The sequence below is a fragment of the Grampus griseus genome (assembly GCF_964374135.1).
Source record: "Grampus griseus genome assembly, chromosome: 15".
Lineage (NCBI taxonomy): Eukaryota > Metazoa > Chordata > Mammalia > Artiodactyla > Delphinidae > Grampus > Grampus griseus.
Genome location: NC_139009.1, coordinates 64,017,162 through 64,039,726, shown reverse-complemented (window position 1 = coordinate 64,039,726; position 22,565 = coordinate 64,017,162). Strand labels below are relative to the sequence as shown.

Below are 22,565 nucleotides of genomic sequence, written 5' to 3'. Positions count from 1 at the left end.
TTGTACATAAGTATATATATACAAACGTTTGACCTAGTGGCACCACATGACAGAGGGAATCTCACCTTCCTCTTTATTTCCCAGCTTCCTGGACCGCATCTCTCTCCACTCACCTCCCCATGGGCCACACCTTCCCAGCCTTCTTTGCTGGTGCCTTGACATCCTCTAACTGGCAAATGTTGCAGTGCTACAGGTCTCTGACCTCAGACACTTCCTTGTTTACAACACCCACTTTCCAGATGATTCCACCTATTTTCATGGGTTTAAATATTGTCTCTTCACTGATGTATCCTAATACATCTACAACACAGACAGGCCCTGGGCTCCTATCATGTTAATGCCTGTCAATATGCCTACAGGACATCTTCACTTGGATTTCTGATCAACTTCACATGCTCAAAACTGAACACCTGATTTCACCTGCATCCTGCAGGATAATATCCATCACTGAACTACTTCTCAAAACCTCCACTGGTACAAATCTGATCTCAGCGGCCAGCACCTCCCAGCTGGATCTATTGCAAGATCTGCTCTCCCTGGCTTCCCTTGGATCCTTTCAGTTTGAGCCTTTAATAACCACTATCTTTGCTCAGGGCTCTGTGGTTTTAGACTCTATATAAGAACACCTAGGGCTTCCCTGGTGGCGCAGTGGTTAAGAATCCACCTGCCAATGCAGGGGACATGGGTTCGAGCCCTGGTCTGGGAAGATCCCACAGGCCGTGGAGATACTAAGCCCATGTGCCACAACTACTGAGCCTGCATTCTAGAGCCCGTGAGCCACATCTACTGAAGCCCACGCGCCTAGAGCCCGTGCTCCACAGCAAGAGAAGCCACCGCAATGAGAAGCCCGCACACCGCAACCAAGAGTAGCCCCCGCTAGCCGCAACTAGAGAAAGCCCGTGCACAGCAATGAAGACCCAGTGCAGCCAAACAAATACATACATAAAATAAGTAAGTTCAAAAATAAATAAATAAAAATAAATTTTTAAAAAAGAACACCTAATTCAGGTTGGAAGGTGGGAGGGACACTCTAAATGTCATCTATGCTGCATGTACAAGAACCCCGAGAGCATACCAAGAGGTACCACATTTTTCACTGCTGTAGCCGATCATTCCCCCTCTACTACCACACTGTATCACTCCCTTCCCTGATCTACTGCCACAGTCTCTTTGGAAGGTGTTTCAGAACTCTTGTTATCATAGTGACAGTTTAACTGTCCTCACTTCCCTAATTTATACCAGGATTTAAGACCTTGTGGTCCGGGATCCTGTCCAGAAAGACTCTGTCCTTGTTTATTTATTTCATCAGGAAGGGCTCTACTCCCTCTCCTAGTTCATGGTGTGAAGTGTTCTTAGCCTCTCAGGAAAGTGGGGAGAATTGAAAGGACTCTATAAGAGAATGCTAGGCTTTGTAAAATATTTCGTTTCTTTAAAAAATAAGACTCATTTTTTATTTGACTTTGCACAATCCTAGGAAATACAAAGAAAGCCAAGAATCGGTGACATGAAATGATCACCAGTAAGAATTACAACAGTCACCGCTTATCTCGTAGCATAGGGCACTGTCCGTGATCCTTAAGAAGAGTTACTAGAAATGCCTTGCCCATCTTGCCCCTAAACACCAACACATCAATCATGTACCTTGAAAGGTACATGAGTGCTGTGTTGGTGTTTAGGGGGAGCATCTCACTTACCAGGGACTGACTTCTACCTTGATTCCTTTGTAGGGATGGAGACTTCCCTGGTGACAAAAAATTCCCTGGGATTGCAACCTCCAAGCCAGACATCTTGTGTGACACAAACTCAAGAACTCCCCAGGCCCTGCAGGAGCAGAAATATCCAGATACTTGAGAGTAACCCACCACCTGAACTTGGGGACATTTCAGGGACAGCTCCAGTCCAGAGCGCCAGTAGTCTCCTGGCCCTGCCTCCAGCTCCAAGCCAGGGACAAATAGAGAGTGAGCACTTGGAGGATATGAAAACCAAGCTTTCAAAGCCTCTGGATGCCTACAGATCCCAAGAGAAAACCAAGAGCCTCCACTACTCCCTTTAGAAATCCCTGATATTCAGCAGCTCCTGGCCTGCACTGATGCATCCCCTTAGCCAAGAGGAGCAGCCTGCTTCTGAAAATGCTGATCTGGGAAAGAACAGCCTGAGTCTTGAGGACCTAGGGACACCTGAAAATGGGATGGAATCTAGCAGTGGTTTTGCAGACATTACTACACTGGCGGAGGATATTCACCTTCCCCAGCTCTTTAATTCTTTGAAAGATCTTGATCCAAAGGTCCCAACAGGATCAAAGCCAAAGACACTCAGAGCCTTTAAGGTGAATCAGAGCCTTTAAGGTGAATCAGGTGCAGGAAAAGCCAAGTGTCATAAAGGTTCCCTCTGCTCAACCCAGGAAGAACAAACATAAAGCCTCTGAGCCTATCAGTGGTGCTCCCAAGGCCAAAATCCAGCCAAAGAATCCAGAGTGCCTGCTAGGGGGAGAAGTGCTTCTATGCCATGCTGCAGTCAGGGACAGCGCTCCTGTGACCACGGCCAAGCATTCCAAAGGCAAACCTCAGAAAGCTGCATCCAGAAAGATCAGCAATACTCAGAGCCACGGGCAGGAAAGCACCTCAAGGACCAAACGAAGGAAGAAGGCTGATGAGAAAAAGCAGTCAGGGAACAAAGTCAAGGCAGAAGAGAAGCCAACAATTCCCCAGACGAAGCGAAGGAAGCAGCAAACTGAGCTTATCCAAGAGAGCTTTAAAAAGCCTCGAACCTCCCTAGGCATGTGCAGGCTGGCGTCTGTGAAGGTTTTTCATGCACTGGGGGAGAAGAATGATAAGAAAACTGGGCTCTCTTCCTGTCGGGTCTTGGGAAATTCAAGCAACCCTAAACACCCCCAGCTATCCAGCCATGGAGGTATACCCCACCTGAGGGTAAGAGTCCTGAGAAAACTCAAGTCGAAGCCCAGAAACCAGACAGCAGTGCTGGAAAACAGTGTCCATCTCCGTCCCAGTAGGAGCTGCCGCCTCCTGGGAAGGTCAAGTTGATACCTCTGCCGTTTTCTGCCTGGGACAAGCCTCAATCTCGACCTGCTCCGCGGAGGCCACAGTCTCTGGCCTCACATCGGCCTGCTGTGGCTGAGTGTGCCCAGCCTGTTTCTACTAACTCAGCTCAACCTCCAGGATTGAAGAGGGTAGAAATGACTCTTTAAATTTACCAGTTGGACTGAGCTGTATGTGAACTCTAGGTAATAGCGTGGGAACTGCACAAGCAAAGTGAGACACTGAAGATTCCAATGGTAATAGCCGTACTGTTTTCTAACGGACGAAAAAAATGCCTATATTATAAGTTCTATTTCTCCTGCTTTCTGGCAGTATCATGCTCAGAATAGTGTCCTGGCAAGCAAGTCAGGATACTTAGGTTCTGAAATCTGGTAAGGATACTAACATAATGAGAGAACTTGAACAAGTCAGCCCGACCTCTCTGAGCCTCAATTTCCTTCCTCATGAAATGAGACTGTGAAAACAGAAGTTCTCTAAGGACCTCCTAGTTCTAAAATGCTCCCAGTCTAGGAAACAGCATAGAAGTCCATACTAGTGCAGGCTGAAAGGAAAGATAGGTCAGGGAGAAAGTTGCTTCCAGCCTAGAGAACAATGTCTGAACCATACCACTTGGGTCTTCTGCCCATCTGTGCCCAACATGGGAGCACAGGCAGCTAATACAGAAGAGTGTAAAACTGCTCAGTCCTTGCAACCATCATAACGGTCTGATTTTTGGTTTCTCAGTAAGTATTGACATTACAGGTGTCTGGATAGCAAGAAACTTAAGATAATGCTGTTCCTCAAACATAGTGAGAATTTATCAATCTCCCTGATGTTTTCATTACCCTCTTGTTCTTACAGAAAATTTCCAAAATCCATCTCGACTTGGAACTCTGAATTCTCTGCAGCACTCTCTTCCTGGGGTGAGCAATGCAACTTCCCTAACAGGAAGTGTCTGCAACTTCTCCAGAGTCTCTGCTCCTGCCGTCAGTTCGGCATCAGCTACTGGTACCTCTTTCCAGACACTCATGTGTAGCGCCTACCTTCACCAACAGTCTAGCACAACTATGTTATCTGGAGTTACTGACCAGAGCCAGACGTCCACTTCAGCTGCTTCCTATCCAGGTGTTCTTGACTGGGACATCACAGGAAGCACCGAAAAGAATTCTCCTTCACTCGGAGACTTTACTCTGGCAGTCACTGACCAGCACACAGCTGCTTCCTCCATGTTTATGGCAGCCCAGTATGATAAAACTGCAGACACCAATAACATGGTCCCTCTATATCCATCACCTTCTGCCAGGCTTGCTCAGGGAACACCATCTCAGATTCCAAATCAGGGACACAGCCTGTCACTTCCGTACCAGGAAGGAAGCCAGGTATATTACTATAACCAAGGCACATTGGGGTCTTTACTGAATGGAGAACTTGGCTCCTGCCTGCAATCCTATGGCTCTGTGTCATACACAGGAAGTAAGGTCTCTGTGCAACCAAAAGTGGTTATGGTACTAAAGGAGATTCAGCCCACAAATATCCAACCACCAGCTTCCACCTCTGGAATCTACTACCCTGTGTCTGCTCAACCCGTCACAGAAACAAGTTTTCAAGGTGAGTACAAACAGCAAGAAAGTTGAACAATGAGGTCAGCATTCAAAAGTGGGGTCAAATCTACAGCTGGGAAGTGGTGTACAGACAGGTAGAATTTAGATCCTGAGCCTTTAATAACCACTACCTTCACACAGGGCTCTCTGGTTTAGACTCTATATAAGAACACCTAGGGCTTCCCTGGTGGCGCAGTGGTTAAGAATCCGCCTGCCAATGCAGGGGACACGGGTTCGAGCCCTGGTCAGGGAAGATCCCACAGGCCGTGGAGCAACTAAGCCCATGTGCCATAACTACTGAGCCTGCATTCTAGAGCCCGTGAGCCACATCAACTGAAGCCCACGCGCCTAGAGCCCGTGCTCCATAGCAAGAGAAGCCACCGCAATGAGAAGCCTGCACACCGCAACCAAGAGTGGCCCCCGCTAGCCGCAACTAGAGAAAGCCCGTGCACAGCAATGAAGACCCAGTGCAGCCAAACAAATACATACATAAAATAAGTAAGTTCAAAAATAAATAAATAAAAATAAAATTTTTAAAAAAGAACACCTAATTCAGGTTGGAAGGTGGGAGGGACACTCTAAATGTCATCTATGCTGCATGTACAAGAACCCCGAGAGCATACCAAGAGGTACCACATTTTTCACTGCTGTAGCCGATCATTCCCCCTCTACTACCACACTGTATCACTCCCTTCCCTGATCTACTGCTACAGTCTCTTTGGAAGGTGTTTCAGAACTCTTGTTATCATAGTGCCAGTTTAACTGTCCTCACTTCCCTAATTTATACCAGGATTTAAGACCTTGTGGTCCGGGATCCTGTCCAGAGCAAGCAGGCTAAGACTCTGTCTTTGTTTATTTATTTCATCAGGAAGGGCTCTACTCCCTCTCCTAGTTCATGGTGTGAAGTGTTCTTAGCCTCTCAGGAAAGTGGGGAGAATTGAAAGGACTCTATAAGAGAATGCTAGGCTTTGTAAAATATTTCGTTTCTTTAAAAAATAAGACTCATTTTTTATTTGACTTTGCACAATCCTAGGAAATACAAAGAAAGCCAAGAATCGGTGACATGAAATGATCACCAGTAAGAATTACAACAGTCACCGCTTATCTCGTAGCATAGGGCACTGTCCGTGATCCTTAAGAAGAGTTACTAGAAATGCCTTGCCCATCTTGCCCCTAAACACCAACACATCAATCATGTACCTTGAAAGGTACATGAGTGCTGTGTTGGTGTTTAGGGGGAGCATCTCACTTACCAGGGACTGACTTCTACCTTGATTCCTTTGTAGGGATGGAGACTTCCCTGGTGACAAAAAATTCCCTGGGATTGCAACCTCCAAGCCAGACATCTTGTGTGACACAAACTCAAGAACTCCCCAGGCCCTGCAGGAGCAGAAATATCCAGATACTTGAGAGTAACCCACCACCTGAACTTGGGGACATTTCAGGGACAGCTCCAGTCCAGAGCGCCAGTAGTCTCCTGGCCCTGCCTCCAGCTCCAAGCCAGGGACAAATAGAGAGTGAGCACTTGGAGGATATGAAAACCAAGCTTTCAAAGCCTCTGGATGCCTACAGATCCCAAGAGAAAACCAAGAGCCTCCACTACTCCCTTTAGAAATCCCTGATATTCAGCAGCTCCTGGCCTGCACTGATGCATCCCCTTAGCCAAGAGGAGCAGCCTGCTTCTGAAAATGCTGATCTGGGAAAGAACAGCCTGAGTCTTGAGGACCTAGGGACACCTGAAAATGGGATGGAATCTAGCAGTGGTTTTGCAGACATTACTACACTGGCGGAGGATATTCACCTTCCCCAGCTCTTTAATTCTTTGAAAGATCTTGATCCAAAGGTCCCAACAGGATCAAAGCCAAAGACACTCAGAGCCTTTAAGGTGAATCAGAGCCTTTAAGGTGAATCAGGTGCAGGAAAAGCCAAGTGTCATAAAGGTTCCCTCTGCTCAACCCAGGAAGAACAAACATAAAGCCTCTGAGCCTATCAGTGGTGCTCCCAAGGCCAAAATCCAGCCAAAGAATCCAGAGTGCCTGCTAGGGGGAGAAGTGCTTCTATGCCATGCTGCAGTCAGGGACAGCGCTCCTGTGACCACGGCCAAGCATTCCAAAGGCAAACCTCAGAAAGCTGCATCCAGAAAGATCAGCAATACTCAGAGCCACGGGCAGGAAAGCACCTCAAGGACCAAACGAAGGAAGAAGGCTGATGAGAAAAAGCAGTCAGGGAACAAAGTCAAGGCAGAAGAGAAGCCAACAATTCCCCAGACGAAGCGAAGGAAGCAGCAAACTGAGCTTATCCAAGAGAGCTTTAAAAAGCCTCGAACCTCCCTAGGCATGTGCAGGCTGGCGTCTGTGAAGGTTTTTCATGCACTGGGGGAGAAGAATGATAAGAAAACTGGGCTCTCTTCCTGTCGGGTCTTGGGAAATTCAAGCAACCCTAAACACCCCCAGCTATCCAGCCATGGAGGTATACCCCACCTGAGGGTAAGAGTCCTGAGAAAACTCAAGTCGAAGCCCAGAAACCAGACAGCAGAGCTGAGAAAGAGTGTCCATCTCCATCCCAGTAGGAGCTGCCGCCTCCTGGGAAGGTCAAGTTGATACCTCTGCCGTTTTCTGCCTGGGACAAGTCTCAATCTCGACCTGCTCCTCGGAGGCCACAGTCTCTGTCCTCTCATTGGCCTGCTCTGGCTGACTGTGTCCAGCCTGCTTCTAACTCAGCTCAACCTCCTGCAGTGAGTTCATCCCACCCAGCTCCTGCCTCTTTGCCAGGTCCTGCCAAACCATCTCAGCCAACTATGACTAACCAACCCAACCGGGTTGGACCGACCATACGCAGCCTAGTGTCCCTCAGTCTGCTGCTCCTAGGCCTGCACCCTACGGAACTTCATCTTGCACTTCTCTCCAGTGGGAGCCTGTTCCCCCTGCTGTGACTAAGCGCCAGTCCCCACCCAAGCTCCAAACCCCATTTCTACTGCAAGACTTCAGCAAGCAACCAGTTCCATGGAGGGAACCCTATGTTCCTGAGCCAGTAATGTCAAAGTCCACCGAACACGAGCAGAGGCCAGAGCGGGAGGCCATAAAGAGACTGGCTCAACAAGAACGTATTGCTGCCAAATACTCCTCTTTGGGGAAACTGCAATTTTTCATTGAGAGGGAAAAAGAAATGGAAATTGCTGACTACTACGGATATGTAAAGTCAGAGCTGCTAGGAGTGTTGGTGCGACCTTGGGGACCAGCTGCTCTTCCATATACAGATAAGACAGGTATAAATTTCTCTATTTATTTTGATATATTTTAAAACAATAAAACTGAATAAATAAATGTAATAGAATTCATAGGTGAGTAATAAAACTTTTGAATTTTGAGATGCTGCTAACTGTGGTGTGTTTTTTTTTTGTTTGTTTTTTGATGGGGTTGGAATCAAAGTCTGCATGAGAAAGGAAGGACTGAAAGTTGGATGGGAGAATGAAGGAAAGGGGTAAAAACAGAGGAAAGAGAAAGGAACTTGGCCCAGGGCTAGGAAGGCCAAAAGGCATTTATGGATTTATGAAAGGAAGCAGGAGTGAGGATGAAATGGCAGAAGTAAAAAGCAGGGTCAGAGGTCAGGGGTGAAAGAACAAAATTTGAATAGAGTTGAAGATGACAGAAGGTGAGTCTAGGTTTACTAGGAGAAACAGAAAAAGTCTCTTGGGGAGGTTGGCCTTAAGTCTCACAACCACCAGATAGGTATTTAAGAAAACAGGAGGTTCAGCACACATCTCTGAAAGGTTTGAGTTGCCTTATCCAGGTGTGATTATAGTGGGGGGATAGGAAATCTACCAGAGAGGTGGCTAGGGCTCAGTTATCCTAGGGGCAGCTGACGACAGGGGCACAGCCAAGGAACTGCTGCATCAGGAGGCCCACGAGTAGGCCCTGGTATGTAAATCACCATGTACTCCACACCTAAGCACCAGGGCAGCTAATGCACTACTCAGTTAATCCTGGCAACGACAGGCAAGGCCAGTATTCCTGTGCCACTTCACTTAGAGAGGTGCAGCAAAGGGCTGAGGTCACGTCGCATGTGGAGGTACAAGGCCTCAATTGCAGGCCCAAATGCCTCCAAAGTCCTCAGTATCTGCAAGTGCCCGCAGGCGGCCAACCTGGCTTTCAGAGCACAGCATCCTGAGGTTACTGGTGGATGAGATCAAACTTCTGGACAGGCCTAAATATTATCTTGAGGGGCTTCCTCCATTGACCAGGGCGCATGCCACCTTCTGTAAACATCACCATCAACTGAAACGCACGAGAAAAATCCGACGGAAGCGTCCACTCTCACGGGTGAGAGCGGTGGGGGCACGCACACTGGGCAGCCGCTCCAACAGCCACAGGACCCAGGCGCCCAGTGGTTCACAGGCTCCCTGGGAGGCCTCGTGGGGCAGGTCGAGGGAGTGAGGATGGGAGAGAGCGGCAGGGGTGGGCGTCAAAAGGAATGCAGTGGGGAGAAGGGAGAGATGGAGACAGTGGATAGTGGATAGTGACCATGGGAAAACTGGCAATTTTCATTTTCAACATTAATTTTTTGAGATGTCATTCACATGCCATAACATTCACCTTCTGAAACTGCAAATTCAGCGTCATTTCGTACATTCACAAGCCTATGCAACCATCACCGTCATCTAACCCATCACGTTTTCATCACCCCACAAAGAAGCCCCTGTAACCATCAGCAGGCCCTCTTCATCCCCTCCTCCTTCAGTCCCTGCAACCATTAATTTCCTTTCTGTTGCTATGGTTTTGCCTTTTCTGGACATTTCATGACATAATACAAATGGGACCACTGTGTGTGGCTTCTTTCACTTAGCATAATGTTTTCAAGTTCGTCCATGTCGTAGCATGTGTCAGTACTTCATTCCTTTTTATGACTGTATAATATTTCACAAATACACCACATTTTAAAAATCCATTCATCCATTCATGGGCATTTGGGTTTTTTACACTAATAATCTCCATTTATTGACAGTTTATTCTGTGCCAGGCAGCACCAGGCTAAGTTACTGACCTTATTTCACAGATAAAGAGGCTTGGAGAGTGTGAAGAGTTTGCCCAAGATTAAGAGCTAGCAACTGGGGGAACTGGGGTTTGAACTCAGGCGAACTTCAGAGGTAATAAATTCACATGACAGAACATTAGAAAAGGTACACAAGGGTATTCAACGAAAAGTCACCCTTTTCCCCACATGCCCCAGCCACACATTTCCCTCCTCAGAGACATCTGCTTTTGCCATGCTGTGGATCCTTCCAGAGAACTATTTATACCTCAACGTGTATGTATCACAATTTATTGACTAATCTGTCCCAATGATTTGAAATGTCACTTTTATGGTATAATAGATTCTTATACATATTTATATTACTTTTCTCAGAGCTGTCCTGGCTCGTTTTTGCCTATCTTTTATGTTTTCCATTTCTCTAAAATCCTTTTTATCTTCAAAAAAATTTTTCCTTTTCCTGTTTGTTTCTCTTAAGGCATTATGTTCATTCACTCGTATGATTTTAAATGATTTACTTTTGGCGGTGTCGGGTATTAGTTGCAGCATGTGGGCTCTTCGTTGCAGCGCGGGGGCTCTCCCTCGCAGCTCGTGGGCTCTCTAGTTGTGGGGCGTGGGCTCCACAGCACGTGGGCTCAGTAGTTGCGGCGTGCGGGCTTAGTTGGCCTGCGGCATGGGGGATCTCAGTTCCTCAGCCAGGGATCGAACCTGCATCCCCTGCATTGGAAGGCAGATTCTTAACCACTGGACAACCAAGGAAGTCCCCACTCTTGTATTATTTTAAATTTAGTCCTCATTTCTGAATTTTTTTTCTTTTATTTTGAATTCTGTCCTGAGTTCTATCATCTTACCTAATATTCTGGTTTACACAGTTCCTTCATCTTTTTTTTTTAATTATGGTAAAATATACATAAAACAAAATTTAGTACTTCAACCATTTTCAAGTATACAATTAAGTGACATTAAATACACTCACAATGCTGTGCGACCATCACCACTATTCAAATTCAAAATAATTATGTCTAAAGATTAAGCAGGACCTCAGAAAGATGGAGGCAGCAGCATAGTTTCTGAATCTCTCCAAACCCTTTCATGGAAGAAGATCAACTAAAACCAAACACCCATAGGTGGCATTTATCAGCATTTACCTTTTCCAGAACTTTTTCACCATCCCAAACAGAGACTCTAGAGCCATTAAACAGTAACTTCCCATTCCCTCCTTGATCCATGTTCTTTCACCTTTTCCACTGTTTTTCCTAACATCTTTTAGCCCACTTTGAAATAATAGGTTACAGTTTTGATCTGTTTTGTGGACCTGTCTTTTCCAACTTGATTTTATTGTCTGAAGAGATGCTATTCTGCTCCTTATTCTCTTTTTGCTTACACTACCTCTGTATGGGATTTGATCCCAATCCTTTTCTTTTATTGATTTTTGGATGAAAAAAGTTTTAAAGCACGTTGAAAAGGAGGTGCGAGGCCATGTGGAAACGTGTTCCTCATGGCTGTTTCATCAATGCTTCACTTATACTGTTTTGAAATAACTCTTTTCCAGGAGGCATAAACCAGTGGGCTTTATCATTGGACAGAGTTCAGGGAAACGACCCCACGAAAGCTGATCACCTTAGCAAAAATGATTTAGTTATGATTTCACCCAAGATTGGTCACCAACCAGCCTGGGAAACTCAATGAACCAGAGACAAGGTATAATGCCATCTTTCCTTCTCTCTGCCTCAGCTCTCAAGGATTGGTCACCTACATGTTATTTGTAATTATTAGTTGGTTTCTGTTCATAATTACTATCAGAAGACACAGCACTTATGGGTCTAATTACATTGCCCGGCTACGCACCATTCTTCTTCATTTTGGCTTCCTGTCCACCAGCAGGAAGCTGATTTATTTTTGTTCTCCCCTCACCACAGCCCAGTAATTTTTGTGAATGACTCTCAGTCTCGCCAGAGTCTGTATCTCTCACTCTGCCCCAACATCCCACCCCATCATTCGCTCCCTGAAGTGTACTCTAGAAATTTAGGTAAACTGGATATTTTAACACTGTTCACCATCTCTTATGAAACCAGAAGAAGAGCAGCTCTCTTATGGAATGACGGAGAACTTGCAAGGATAAAACACCAGTCTGCAGGAGAAAGGGAAGAAGAGAATGATGGAAATAGTTTCCGGAAAACTATTTTTACATTTTGTTTTGTTTGTTCCTGGTAAATAAATTGAAATCTTCTAAACATTAAAAGAAAATCTAAATCACTAAATTCAATAATACAGGAATATAACTTTTAAAAAAAATTTCTTTGGCTGCGCAGCATTTGGGATCTTAGCTCCCCAAGTAGGGATTGAACCCACACCTGCTGCACTGGAAGCGCAGAGTCTTAACCACTGGACCACCAGGGAAGTCCCAGGAATATAACTTTTAGAGGAGAAGTTATAAACCCCTTGGCTATGTGAACTGGAGATTTTTAGTACGAAGTCATATATTTTAAATGACTTGGAGCTTTAAAGAAAGGAAGGAAGGAAGAAAAAGGGACTTCCTTGGTGGTGCAGTAGATATAATATCAAAAATAAAGTAATTAATTAAATAAATTTAAAAAAGAAAAAAAATGCTGAAATCCACTGACTAATTATTCAGGCTGTTATATCTCGCTATTTCCAGATACATCCCTTTCAACACTTTTGGTAAAACATTACCTTATGTCAGAACAAATGAATTACAAACTTTTCTCGTTGTCCAAAATTTGAGAAATTCCCCTACATTTCTACCTTCAAATTTTATAAAAAGGGAAAAGTAGTGACAACCCTTCTACTTACATCCAATTGCATCATCTGGCCACATGCCTTCTACATCAATCAAATATCTACAAAACAACAAAATTCGAGTCATTTGTAAATAAAAAGAAAAGAAAATCAAGGTTTCGCAAAAAAGGTCCAATTTCCCTTTACAAATATAGATATAAAAATCCTAAGAAAATATCAGCACATCTAATCAATAATTATTAAAGAATGATATACACCAGGACCACAAAAAGGCGTTATTCCAAGGATGCAAGGATAACGCAACTTTAGAAAATTTATTAATATAATTATTTACATTGATACAAAAACTTAATTAATAAATGAAAGAGAATAAAATACAGGACCAAACTGGCAGATGTTAAAAAGTTATCTGATAACGTGCAACAGTCAGTTTGGGTGAAAATGCTCTGTACGCTAAAAACAGGAGACTTAATATGACAGAGTATTCATCAAGAACCAACAAATAACAAAAGACAAATCAGAACAAATATTAACATCATATCTAAAAAACCCTATCTAACCAACCATAGGAGCCAGAGACTTAGGAATCACCATCACTGACAGCTATTTCTCCCTCACCCTCATCCTCAGCCCACCACCAGTGCTAACAATGATACTGCCTACATACCTCTAGAATCTGTCCACATCTTTCCACCAAAATGACCACCATACCCTGGTCCAAGCCACCATTATGCCCAATTTCTACAAAAGTCTCCTAACTTGTTTCCTCGCTTCCACTCTTTCTCCCTGCAGTCTATTCTCTACTCGGTAGCAAAATGATAGGTTGAAAATGCAATTGGGTATGTTCCATGCACTCACCTTCAACAAACAAAGTTCAATGGTTTTCTATTAAAGTCTGAAACCTTAAACATAAGCCTGCACGATCGAGCTCCTACCCATACTTGTAGCTCCATTATAATCACATGCTCCCCCAACAGCCCCACCTTCCTGGCCTGTTCCTCCAACACACCATATGCTTTCCTCTTATAGGGTCTTTTGATATTCCTTATGCTCAGAAATCTCTCTACAGTGTCCCTATCTGCTTAATACCTACTCATCCTTCAGATATCAGCTGAAACATCCCTAAATAAACCTTCTCTAGTCTCCATGATGAGATCAAATCCTCCCTAAAATATGCTCTCATGGTACCATGTTCCTCGCCTTGGCACTTGTCAGAGATGTAATTCTACATGCAGTGTATGATTCTTGAATATCTATTCCCTCTCTGGACTGTTAGAATTCACAAAGGGCAGGTCAAGTCTTTTCACTCACAAAATTTCACTAGTCTTTTTGCTAGCCCCCAGCACAGTACTTAAACATAACACATGCTCAATAAGTATTTCCTGCATGAACAACCATAAATTGGTACAGTGTAGCAACAACCACAAAAAGCATAAGGGCACCAACTCTTTGATGCAGAAGTCCCATTCTGAGTGAAGTTAACTGAGACAAAGCATATATATTCAAAGGTGTTCACACAGCAATGTTCATTACTTTGACGTTTTATAATATCAAAAACTTCGGACTTTTATATGTTCATCAGTGAGCAAAGGAACAATGCAGCCTTAAAAAAAATAAACAAATGGGACCTAATGAAACTTAAAAGCTTTTGCACAGCAAAGGAAAGTAGAAACAGGACAAAAAGACAACCCTCAGGATGGGAGAAAATATTTGCAAACAAATCAACAGACAATGGATTAATCTCCAAAATATATAAATAGGTCATGCAGCTCATTATTAAAAAAACAAACAACCCAATCAAAAAATGGGCAGAAGACCTAAACAGACATTTCTCCAAAGAACACATACAGATGGCCAAGAGGCATATGAAAAGCTGCTCAACATCACTAATCATCACTCAACATCCTGCTGCACTTGATTCTTTTATCATAATTAACCCACTTATAGTCACTACATGTTTATCTTCCTAGATAACTGTAAGTTGCTACTGAACAAAGACTTCTACTCACCTCTGTATCCCCGTGCCCTAACAACAAACCTATAAGCCTCTCGGTGTTTACGGAAACAATTTATTTTCTGAGTCTCTACCAATTCTAGGGAGTGGATAGTATAGTCTCCTCCTCATTATCAGTGAGCCTGACATCTGTGGGAGGGGCTTATAGCAGAGGAAGTCACCAATGGATCATAACTAAGGTCCTGAGACTGCAATGGCAGAGAGCATGGTGAAGTTAGCCCACTACATGCAGAAGACCCACAGGGGAGTCAGCATATGCACTGGACTACACTTGGTATAACATGTGAACAATCAAGGTTTACAAACGTGTTCTCATGCACTAGTAAGGATCTTCTAGCCCACACGGAACAGACAGAACACACACAAAGGAGCCTGGAGGAAGCGAGTAGGCCGGCAGCTGCACCCTAACATCTTAACAGGTAACATCTCTGTGACTACAGTTTACACAAATTGGATCATTTGCCCCCTTTCTAGACACCCTGGTTATCACAGGCAAGGCGAAGCCTCTCAAGTTTTAAAGCTAGAGTACAGGGAAGATCTGTGAATAGGGCTGAAGATATTTAAGAGCTAGTACCTGCATTAAGCTACCAGGTTATAGAATGAAAAGTCATCTTGAAATTCCAGTCTCTCCCTCGCTCTCTCACCTCCTATCCCCTATCTTCCCACCTCCATCTCTATTCCTTCTCCCCTACTCCCTGTTTTATGTATAAATGTGCATCATTTTATATATACACGGAATATTTACTGTCTGTTAGATTTATTTAATAAAGTGCACACTCCTCAGGCTAAATTTAGAAAGAGGACAAAATGAATTCTTTCTCATGGGGGTCAGGGCGTTCCAAAGACAAAAGATTCCTCAGTCTTAAAACATGGCAAACACCACGTTCCTTCTGATAGTTAGATGCTAGAAAAAGGCAAGTGGATCCTTAAAATTCACACGCTATTAAGACCTACTATCAACAGAGTAGATCTTAAAGCAGAAACAAGAAAACACCAGCCTTTTAAGTTCTTCCTGTCTGAAGATAAGAATAAGACGTGGTAGTGTTCTTCCTCACCTGCACCCAAAGTGTAAAAGCAGCAAAAATATCTTAAACACATATGATGAGGAAGCCGCTCTTCTGGTCCACTTGTTCTGTTTTGCTTCTAGGGATCTGTCTCACTCCGAACCCTTCCTTTTAGTTTTCTCTTTTATATACGCTAAGAACCTGAGAGTCTTAACGTTTTCTTCCAGCTCGCAACCAATAAATAGGACAAAAGAACATTTTCATTTTTTATTTATTTTCCATTCAAATTTTTAAAAAAGAGATAAGTAAGCTAGTTCAGTTCATATTTCTCACAAAAATCACTTTCCAAACTAAACTAAATTGTTAGTGACAATAAACAGGAAAAGCACCGTACTCTATTAGCACCATCTGACATTTCCACCTTAATGTTACCAAACATAACAGGCCTAATGTCAGAACTATTAAAAATGTTCAAAATCCCCAACCCCACTCAAAATGCATACCAAAGTTCAGGTAAAGGAAAACAAAAACAAAAACAACTCACCATTATCTTTATTTTCTTTCAGAAACCCATATAAATTCCCACTGGAATTTAACACTAGTGTCGTCATCTGGCACCTGATGCCCAATTGTACAAATTTTTAAATAAGGAATAGTTGCTGGTAAGTCCTATAAGGCAAAACCATGACAATACGTATTATTTCCTTTGCAGGGAAAGAATAAAAAATTAAGAGAAGGCAGAATATAAACCAAGAGAGTACATTAAACTTAGTATGTCAGTCATTCTGATAAGAGTCATTTTTTCCAAAGCTGCTTTAACCAGTAATTATCACTTCATTTTCATTAAAACTGCAGAATGGACAGTTACTAGGCATGCAAAAGGAAAAGCAAATCTATGTGAACGAATGGACATGTAACTCAAAATGATATAAACAGTTCTACCTACATTTATGTTCTATCTTACATTTCAAGGGCCATAAAGCGGCTGTGATTTAAGGAGAGTAGTAGAATAGAGTCAGAAGAACTTGGATTCGAATTAGGAAATAGAGCAAATTTCAGGCATTGTTGAGAACTGGTATTCTTGGGGTGGGAGAAAGTAGACTATCAATAGAAGACAGAAAAGGATAAGTGAAAATTCTCTAGTTCTGAATTTAAATGGAAAGTAGCAGCAGGAACCTATGACAAATTTTAAAAATATTAAAAACAAACATATTTCCTAGCTCTGACCACTGAAAAAGTCTAGAAACAACTGATGTCATGTTAAAAGTACTCAGGAGTCACTGAGAAGCTCCAACTGGCCAAAGATAGGGCCTCAGTTAGAATAATAACTGTAATGGAGTCCACGGTGATAGGAATAAATAAAATTTTACAAAACTGGTCACCACTGGAGGATATTTGTGAATCAACTCATTAGTTTGAAAACTCTTAAATAAAAGAAGAGAATCATGCCTCTATAACTGGGCAACCAAATAGTTGATGAGGGGAATCTTCTCCTCATACAAATATACCCAGCTAATAAGTGAAAAAAAGAACAACAGAATTCACCATTTTTTGAAGCCTCAACTGAATTAATGGATGTAGGTATGAATCATCAGTGACTGCTAATATCACAGAAAGAGACAATTATATGTCTCCATGGAAGAACACATCGTCACCTATGAAACTGTCTTGCCAAAACAAAACATGCAAGCTTCATTGATCAACTAATTTGTAATTGATCAACTACCAATTTACAGGAAATAAAAGGATTGAAGAATATGTTAACAACACATGGACTGTAATCATCAAAATCTAGATGGGACAAATTACCTGGTTTCTTTAAAAATAAAATTACCTGGTTTCTTTAAAAATAAAAATAAAATTTAAAAAAAAAAAGTGAGAGAGACATGGAGGGAGAACCTATAGATTAAACAAGACTTCAGAGACCTAACAATCAATGGCAAAGTACGGACCTTATTTGGATCTAATTCAAAATTCTTATAAACAATTTTTTATGACATTTAGGAGACAACTGCAAATTTGAGCACTCACTGGGTGTTTACTATTAAAAAATGATATTAAGGAATAAAAGTCCTATATTTTAAATATACACACCAAAATTGTATGGGTGGGGCTTCCCTGGTGGCGCAGTGGTTGAGAATCTGCCTGCCAATGCAGGGAACACAGGTTCGAACCCTAGTCTGGGAAGATCCCACACGCCGCGGAGCAACTAGGGCCGCGAGTCACAACTACTGAGCCTGCGCATCTGGAGCCTGTGCTCCACAACAAGAGAGGCCGCGACAGTGAGAGGCCCGTGCACCGCGATGAAGAGTGGCCCCCACTTGCCGCCACTAGAGAAAGCCCTCGCACAGAAACGAAGACCCAACACAGCCAAAAAAAAAGTAATTAATTAATTAATTTTAAAAAATGTATAGGTGTTATTACATGTTGTCTCGGAGCTGCTTCAAGATAATATGGAATGGGGTGAAACAGGTGGGGGTATAGATAAAACATGACAGCCATCAGTTGGGAAATATTAAAGCTGGATGAGTTCATGGGTATACAAGGAACACTCACAGTATTTTGTATACTTTTGTATATGTTTAAAATTTGAGATAATTGTTTAAAAACAAGGCGACACTGTAGAAAACAGCTTGGCAGTTTCTCAAAGGTTAAACGTAGAGCTACCGTATGATCCAACAACTCTGCTACTACCTACGCTGCACATCTAACAGAACTGAAAGCAGGGATTTGAACAAATATCTGTACACCAATGACCACAGCAGCATGATTCACAATACCTACAAGGTGGAAAACAACCAAGTGTCAATCAACCGTTGAATAACAAACTATGGTCTATATACACACAGTGGGATTTATTAAGCCAAAAAAGGAATGGCATTTTGTTACATGCCATAACATGGATGAACCTTGAAAACACTAGGTTTAGTGAAATAAGCCAGACATAGAAGGATAAATGTTGTAGATTCCACTTACACGAGGTACCTAGAATAGGCAAATTCATAGAGACAGAAAATAGAATAGAGGTGTCTAAGGGCCGGTGGGAGGGATAATGGGGTTGTTACTGTTTGATGCTTACAGAGTTTTTGTTGAGGATGATGAAAAAGTTTTGGTTATAGACAGCGGTGATGGTTACACAACACTGTGACTGTACTTAATGCCACTGAACTGCATATTTATAAATGGTGAAAATAAATATGATTTATCTATATTTTACCACAATAAAAAAAATGGGAATAACTGAGTTGAAATTTCAATTCTTCCTTGTCCGAGAGTCAGTTTCACCGTCTTTAAAATTAGTAATTGTAGTTGTCTATCCTCTGAGCTTAGTGCAGAGTAAGCCCTCAGTAGGAGGTATCAGTACTACTTCCACTTCAGCAGCAAAGGATTGTTGTGAAGATTAACAAAGTCAATGGATATGAAAGAACTTTCTAAATGGCAAACTGCTATACAAATCTTAACAAACATTAGGTGTTACTGTCTCTCAAGGCCATGGAACAGGTCAGAAGAAGGATAATTATTTTGCACTGGTATGTCCTACATGGACTAAGAGAATATATGGGTTTCTGTACTATATCAGAAGGTATTAGGAAAAGAAAGCATAAAACTTAGAGAACAATTGTCTTTTACCGTGATGCTTAAACGTGCTCAGGCAACTGCTTAAAATAAGTGCTAAAGACATAATGGACATACCTTTCTTTCCTTTTAGGCTACTACTATTCTTACTAAAAGTTTACTTCAATTTCAAAATATAGAACATGGAAGCTTATAGAATTTCTTAAGCATATCTAGAGCCTACTGCCAAATACTATAGTTCAATTCATATCTTTAATCTCATTTTGAAACAGCAATTACAAATGTGTATTTATGGAAACCACTAGCTTCCCTTTTTGAACCCACGAGAGAAGGCCAGGATTCACCTTAGCATAAGATGATAACTACTGAATTACTATCAATTATTACAGTATCAGAAAGAAGGACATTTTCAGTTACGGGTTCCATTTACCTCTGGCTTATAATAGCGGCGAGTATATGTTAAGTCAATAATTAGCCCAAGTTCTTCATTCTGTTCTTGGAGTTTGTTAAAAAAGGTCCAAGAGGGAAAATCATTCTTCTGGAGCAAGATTCTTTTCAAAACTGTGTCAGAAAGAATAAAATAAGAAAGCACATGTGTTTAAAATCCTTTATTGTATTATCCATTTATACAAACCCTGTGATGCTAACATATGAGATTCAAAGTAAAGTTTCCTCCTCTGGAATTTACAAGCGATATTACAATCCTTTCTTCAAGAGAGATTAGAAGGAAGAAAATTAGCTCACTTCTATATATTTATTTCTATGTTTGTTTATTTCATGTTGGTCTCCTAACCAGACTGTAAACTCCCAGAAGGCAGGGACCACATCAATTTTGCCTACCACTGTACTGCCAGCTCCAAGCAGAGTGCCTGTAAATAGACACAAAAATAAATATGTCTTGAATATCTACATATAGGAAGGATGGCTTTCACTGCTAAATATTCTTTTATGTATTTGGCTTATTTATGTACTCTGTTCCGTTGATCTGTTTGGTTATTCAAGTGTCAGCAACACACACTTTTTTTTAAATTAGTAGACTAGTTTTAGAGCAGTTTGAGATTCACAGCAAAAGTGAGCAAGAAGTTCACAGTTCCCACATATACCCTCTCTCCTTCATCCCTCACAGCCTTCCCCATGATCAACATGCCATACCAGTGTGCTTCATTTGTTAGAATTCATGAACCAACACTGACACATCATTATCATTCAAAGTCCATAGTTTATTGCATTCATGGTACAAGTAACTGACTATTTCTATATTTCTAGTATGGTCATCGCCAAACATTTACTTACTGAGATACATATTACTTTCTTATAAATTACTTTATTCTTTATTTATAGTTAGGGCAGTACATTGTTGTTGTTGTTTTTTAATTAAGTACAAAAGTAGGTTGTATTCATCTATGAATTCCATTTCTGGATAGTAAAGGAGGTATTAAAAAGTATTTGCTACAAAAGGGAAAATGGAGTACGACGGGGTTGACAGCCAGGGCTCTATATGGTGAATTCAGATTTCTGGAAGCATACGGTATTAACTTTTGCTTACCTTTTTTAAAGGAACTTTGAAAGCAAGGAAACGAGTCCCAGGCATCGGCTGTTCAACTGGGAGATAGTCCTTCCACCTGTTAATATATTTTTTGTTAGGAATATTTTATGTTAGGCTGTCTCCCTGCATAGGATGGATGCGCCTTGAAAATGGAAATCATACCCCTGTAGGGTAGGTCCCTCTTCTTTCTGCTTTGCATTTTGCTGCTCCACTTATTCAACCCCACCTAGTAATAACCTATACTTCCCTTGTTCCTGTTGTCCCATCTTGAAAGCAGATAAAAGGCAACAAAACAATGCAAAGGTCTCAACAAATAAGGGATATCTAAAACCAGAGCTGGCCAGAACTTCTGTATCTCTGATAAAACCTAGCCCGGTGCTGACTACTAAGGTATCATTAATACCTGCGTGTTGACTGAAATAGTTTTAACTCAATTCTTCCACTTCACAGTTTATTTTCAGTCCTCATACAAAACCTGATAATAAAATTCCTTAATGCTAGGAATCACAGTGAAAAATAATATCTGAACTGACTTCTGTAAGATGAGTTAAACTAAGGTTAATTCAGTGAATCTGAAGCATAAAAAGTGAGGGCAAAAGTGGCACAAGGTGGGGTCATAGAAGCAGAGAGGATTCTAGACCACGCACAGTCTTAAAGGCCAACGGTTTGTTTTCTATTCTCAAAACAATGTTTTTGAGCGATGTTTATGAGCAATGTTCCAACTTGCTTTTACGGTTTCTTTTGTGAAGAATGGATTGGAAGGAAACAAGATATATGGACACTACTTAGGACCTAATTGCAACAGGCAGGCAAGTTCAGTATTAGGATGTTGAGGAAGAGTTGACAGATTCAGAAGAAATTCAGGAGATAAACTGAAGCGGGCTTAATGGGGTATGAGATGGAGGAAAGGAAGATCTTAGGAAATTAAAGCGTTTACCGCACACATGAGCAAAGTCTCAAAATTAATCATTTGAACGTACAGAGGTAGATCTCTCAAATGACACCGGTTAGGAAGCAACAGTACGCCCTTTATAATTCCGAGGGGCACACAAATCAACTGTTCGATGGAAAATTCGGCGGTACCGGTGCATTTTTTTCACTCAAACTTAGTTCCAGTTCCTCTTACTCACATTTTCTGTGCCAAAACAACACATCTTGAGGAATTGAAGGGGATTCCATCCTGGTAACTAAGGAGGGTCCCCAACACTGACAGTCCCATCTTAAAAAGCAGTCCCTCTGCATTTTACCCGAGGAGCAATGGCCAGAGCCTCCCATTTAAAACGATGGGGGGAAATCAGAACATCACACACTGTCCCTTTCACCTACTGGAAACTGATCCGTGAGACGACCAGTACCCCCTAGCACAGCGCGGACGGGGCAGCGCGCGTGAGCAACAGTCACAGGAGACAGCACAGGAGACGAAGCCCAGACCCAGGGGTTCTGAGCTCCAACGGCAACGCCCAGGGGCCAAGGCGTATTACCTTTCCGGGATGTGCTTTCTGCCCTTCCTCCTGGCCGACGAACGTCCGGAAAAGCCGCGACGCTGACCCCAGCGCCCACGGGCACGATGCCGCCCACCCAACGCCAGGAGTGCCAAAGTCGCCAACCCGGCGCCCCCGGTGCCAGCACAAGGCCCCGAAACACAAGCGCCTTGGCACTAGCCCACGCAGCTCGCTGACCATCTTCTACTGCGCATGCGCCACCGCCAGTCCAGATGACGTCCTCACACCGGCCGACTGAGACGCTTCATTGGTAAAGAGGAGTCTGACGCCTGCAATTCCCTCCTTAGCCGGAAGATGGTAGCAGAGGTCCATTAGTTCGTGTGTGTACCCTTCAGAATTCCAATCATATGGGACATGGAAAGTTGTCCCACTCTCCCAGTATCTTGTGTGGTTCTTTCAGATATTTCCCAAGTGCTTACATTCACACTTGTTGTATCTTGTATGTAAGTATTTCTACCTAATGGAGATCCTGTATTTTATACAAGAGCAGCGTACTATA

At 42.5% G+C, this 22,565-nt stretch overlaps 1 long non-coding RNA gene and 2 pseudogenes across 3 annotated transcripts; 2 read left to right on the top strand and 1 right to left on the bottom strand.

Moving 5' to 3' along the window:
- Positions 1 to 39: 39 nt before the first annotated feature.
- Positions 40 to 3,970, top strand: LOC309833437 (uncharacterized protein C2orf78-like; annotated as a pseudogene). Its single transcript has one exon. The product of its transcript is annotated as an uncharacterized protein C2orf78-like (transcript).
- LOC309834132 (uncharacterized protein C2orf78-like) lies at positions 3,373 to 7,988 on the top strand (annotated as a pseudogene). The gene is made up of 3 exons: positions 3,373 to 3,400; positions 3,897 to 4,643; positions 5,923 to 7,988. The product of its transcript is annotated as an uncharacterized protein C2orf78-like (transcript).
- Positions 7,989 to 12,478: 4,490 nt separating this feature from the next.
- Positions 12,479 to 22,239, bottom strand: LOC309833438. Its single transcript, XR_014297759.1, has 5 exons — positions 22,046 to 22,239; positions 20,565 to 20,640; positions 19,449 to 19,579; positions 15,987 to 16,111; positions 12,479 to 12,525 (listed from the first exon to the last, which is right to left on the bottom strand). It is a non-coding gene; the product is annotated as an uncharacterized lncRNA (long non-coding RNA).
- Between the last annotated feature and the right edge of the window lie 326 nt (positions 22,240 to 22,565).